The sequence below is a fragment of the Montipora foliosa genome, chromosome 3 (assembly GCF_036669935.1).
Source record: "Montipora foliosa isolate CH-2021 chromosome 3, ASM3666993v2, whole genome shotgun sequence".
Classification (NCBI taxonomy): Eukaryota; Metazoa; Cnidaria; class Anthozoa; order Scleractinia; family Acroporidae; genus Montipora; species Montipora foliosa.
In genome coordinates, this window is record NC_090871.1 from 38473393 (window position 1) to 38478392 (window position 5000).

Consider the following 5000-nt stretch of genomic DNA (forward strand, 5'->3'; position numbering starts at 1 on the left):
AAGAACCTGCAAGAAGTTACGAACTTAACCGCAAGACGCAAAAAGCGCAAGAAGTTAGCAGGTTCAACCGCAAGAGTAGTCGGTGTTGCTTGTCTGAGGTGATTACGGATTATGTTTTCCAAAACATAAATCGCTTTCAAAAGGAAGGGATATAATGGTATGTTTCCTCCTATTGGGAAACATTCGATGGCCATGAGATCAGAACTCGATGTTTGGTTATCCCAATTTATCGCAGGCCGTATTTTACGCACTCGCTTAAAAGAAAGACCGGTGAACGTGAATGTTTCAAAGCAGTAACTAATTTCTGCACTTTCAGAAAAAAAACCCTTCAATCACGCCATTAACTACCAACAAGCAGGCTCGCAAGCATAACAAACCACGTCTAAAGAATGAACATTTGAATGTTTTAGATCGAACACGTAGCCATTTGCATATGATGCCGGGAAGGTGACAGTGTTATCTGTAAGCAAATGTTGTGTGATATCTTCATCGGCAACAGAAAACTCGTGGTATCATAACAATACTAATAATACATAACAAACAAAAGCTTCTGCATTTATAACTCCTTTCAGAAACACTTATCAAGGGAACTACATTGTAGAATGTCACCTGCGAGATCGAAAGCGAGGAGAGGGAATGTTTCAAAATGTGAAATGCACATAAATGCAGAGATTTAATAAGGCCGCTTTGAAATTTGCTTGTTTCATTCCTGTTTGATATCATTATTTTTCAAAGAGAATGCACATCACCAGGAAAAGACGAACAATAACAATAATTGTGTTCCTGCAATTTGCATAACAACCATTACGCTGAAAACAAGTTGGTCACGCTTTTGTCACGTAATTCACTGTGGCGTACTTGTATTTATTTGTCCTTTCTTTTGGGTTTGTTAAGACGGAATGGATACAGAAGACGTCAAAACAAAACAAGTTCCCCATCAAATTGCCCTAGAGATTCAAACTTGATTCATGCTTATTTTCTTTTTCTTAGTGAACGCGAACAATCACATTTCTGGTTTTAGGTGACAATCGTGAAATAAAGCCACGTGCTCGGGAGCAGACAACAAATGAAAATGGCGAGCTTGAAAAATTCAGTCTAGTGAGTCTGCTTTCACTCCATTTTCCTTGAGATATTTAAACAGGAATGCAGAGGAAACTTCAAAGATTCCGACAGGAATCAATTCTAGCTTGACATTTATGTCAATTTCACAACAATGAATTCCTCTACATTCGTGGCGGCAGTCCTACAAAGGTTTGCGTGGAAAAAGCCATTCTCATGACTACAGTGTACCTTGATAAACATTTCTTTGACTGGGATTTTTGGGTAGCAAAAGGGTTTCGTCTGATATTTATTCCGATTGCTATCATTCGACTAGTCTTCGTGCAAACGTAGTAAAAAATCAACAACATTGTGACGTTTGTTTACATATGATACGTATAACTCCCGAGATTCGACCGTGCATTGCCCTGAAAAATCTCGTCTTGTTGCGAGTTTTGTATATCACCTTCTTTCTGAGATGTTGCCGCAAAGAAGTTCTTGCGGTCAGGATTTTTTAACAGAAAGAAGTTCTTGCGGCTGGTAGGATTGTGGCACAAGGAGCCGCAAGGAGCCGCAAGAAGCCGCAAGAGGTTGCCGGCTTGCGGACGCAAAAAGAAGTTCTTGCGCGTGCATTATTTTTGGGCTGTACTGTAAGTAGTGTATGCATGTAACTAAAGTATTAGTACTGTATGTAGTGTTAGTGATCGTCCTGTAAATAAATAAATAAATAAATAAAAAATAAAATAAAAATAAAAAACATCACTTTCCCTGGACTTCCCTACCGCAAAATATTTTCTTCCCTTCTGAACCTGTCGAGACCACGCTTCTATCATCTGGTTGTTGGGTTTGTGGAATGATAACCTCCCGACATGCGAGTGAATAAGCCATTTCTCTGGACACCTTCGGTCATTGTCACAACCTCCAACGCAACACTTGTCTCCAAATCCCATTTCCCCGACTAAATTTATGTACGAAAAGTATAATGCTTTTTAGCTTTAGACCTACAGAAACAAGACACAAACCATACTTTCAATGTTTCTCTTCATGTTTTTCCTTTATTGCCCAGGTAAATCCCAAAAAGGACTGTTTCTTAAGTGCTTTTCTCAACAATGGTGGCTGTGAGTCACGCTCGGACAACATATCACAACAAACGCGTTTAACCCAAAAAATAAAACGTATTTCGCCCAAACAGTCGATCACTCACCTATAATAATGACTCTCCTTTGTTGACAGAAAATTTTGGCCATAGAAATAAGCGTTTGCCCACGTGAATACTTGTTCGAGGATAGCGAACCGCGTCTTATTTTGAAAGGAAATATATGGCGCATTGCGTAGCAACCAGGTTTTCTTTGCCCCCCAGTCAATAGAGAGCTTACGCAATGACGACGTCGCCTACACAAGACGTCGTGGTAGCACAAAAACAACGAAGTGCGCATGCGTGCATAATTGAGAACCTCTTTTTGTGTCACGTCGCGGGAAGACGACGCCTCGAAAACAGACAGTTTCAAGTCGTCCTCAAATCTGCTGAAATGGCGGCCGTAAATGAAGAGAAAACTTCCAAAAAAAGGTGGGTGTCTGTTCTTAACATGATGTGATTAGTCATTTATCGATTAATTTAATAAACTTGAGTCAGACAAGCGCAATAATCCTTAAAAAGGGTGAAGAGTTGGGGAAAACACTGAAATATCAAATTGCACGGCGACAAAGACCATCCTGCGAAATGCTAAATTATAAATAAAAATCTGTTAATCCTGAAAACCAATCCGGTACTTTAAGATATAAGTTTCTTTTAAATTTTGTTTTACAGTGTGGTAATGAAGTGGTCAGAAAGACATGACATTTTCTTTTGTCGCGAGATCTTGTTGATGAAGCCTTACAAGTTTAAACCTGGAAGCACGAAGCGTGGAAATGCTTGGACTTCTATCGCTGTTGATCTTGGAGCCTTGGAAGACATCACTTTTAATGTTACGCAAAAATCCGTTAGGGACAGATACAGGTTACTTGTCGAAAAGCACAAACGAAAAATGCGTTCACAGGAGGGTGAAAGCGGCTCAACTACAGAGGAAACGGAGTTAGACCAACTTCTTCAAAATATAACAGAAGAGGCTGACGAGGCAACTGGGTTATATGATCAAGAAAACAAGAGAAAGCAAGAGGAAAATCACAAGGATCGCCGAAATGCGGAAAAAGTTCGTATGAAGACTTCAGAAGGCTTAGGGGAGACACAAAAGCGACGAAACGAAGAGGAAAAAGATGACCCTTCAAGTCTGGGCAGTCGAAAAAAAAGAAAATCAGGGACAGAGACCATGGTTTATCTTCAAAACAAGGCCGAGAAGGAATTTGAATTGCGGAATTTGAATTACAAATGAAGAAGCAAGAAATGGAGCAACAGAAAGAATTGTTGAAGGATGAGAAGCAAAACCAGCTTTTGATCGCTCAAAACGCACAGAAAATGTTTGAGCAATTTCAATCTCAGCAAGTAAATTTACAACAACAATTAATCCAGCAACAACAACAACAACACCAACAGATGTACATGAGTCAACAGCAACAGCAACAACAGCAAACTCAGATGCTGTTAACACTCATTGAAAAATTGACCAAAAACTAGCTTGAAAAAGACTATTGATGAATTTGCTAAGTCAAGCAAATTTTAGCCGAGCGTTTTCCTTCTTGATGCGTTGCTTTTTGTATAGTTTAGTGATTTCTTACCGTTCAGGCGGCTGCCAATAAAAGCCAATTTATCTGCATTTTATGAGAAAAGGTTGTCGAGTACCTGTTATATCTTTCAAAGAAGTTGTATATTAACAAAAATCCTGCTGACAGACTCTGATTATTCTTATTACTTTGTTCACTATAGAATGTTATGAGGTGAGAAAAAAGATATATTTTTTACGCATATTAAAGTTGTTTGTGGTTTGATGAACACATCATGATTAATGGTAATTAAAATGAATTTCGTGTACATTTAAAAAATTGCTCAGTTTTAGTTGAATGCACTTGTGAAAACAAGTTATTATGTTGATGTTTACTCTTTTTGAGTTGTGTGCATGTTGAGTCGAATCCATGTGGATAAAGAAAGCCAGTTAAATGACAAATTAAAAATATTATTTTATTATTACAATTTATTAGAGGCGGAATATAGTACAATACTTCCAGCTTCCAATGATTACATACTATTTTTTGCTTGAGCTATGAAAAGTACTCATGAATTGAGGGAGGGGGTAAGTTAAAAAAGTTGCTGGTTGTGGATGAATAAAAACATGTTCGAGCATTCGTCAAAAGAGCACAAACAATGTACATTTTGCCAATGGCACTCAGTCCAATTTTAAGGTTTTTTCGGAAATCCATGAAGCTAAAATAATTGACAATATCACCGAACACCCACTCGACACTGGTTCTCACACTGCTCATAGACGTGTTAAAAATTTGTTGCAGTGGAGTTAAGCGTAGGGCTCTAAATGGAGTTTGAAGCTGCGTCTGTAGAGGGTATCCCATGTCACCATAAATGCACAAGGGATCTCCTGCTGGTGTACGAGAATAGAGACGCAATTGAGGCAAAAGGCCAGAATCTGCTAACATTCCACTATCGTGACATCTCCCTTCGACCTGGCCATAAAGGTTCGCGATTAGTCCGTTTGGGGCAACCACTGATTGAAATTTAATTGCATGGACACGTTTATGGCCGTTATATAAAGTTCTTTGCAAAGTTCCCGGTCGACATATTGGCCTGACAGTTCCATCCACGAATCCCCAACAGTTACGCAACGAAGATTCACAGGAGATAACCACTCTTGCTGAAAGCTTGTTAAACGATGAACTTGGTCATTGTAAATCAAGTTCATGATTTCTGTTGTTATCATGCTCAATTGTGCAACAGGTCTTGCAAACACGGGCACCATATCACTGTATCTGATAGGACATGAAAAACGCTTCAGTAAAATACAAAGTGCTTCAATTCC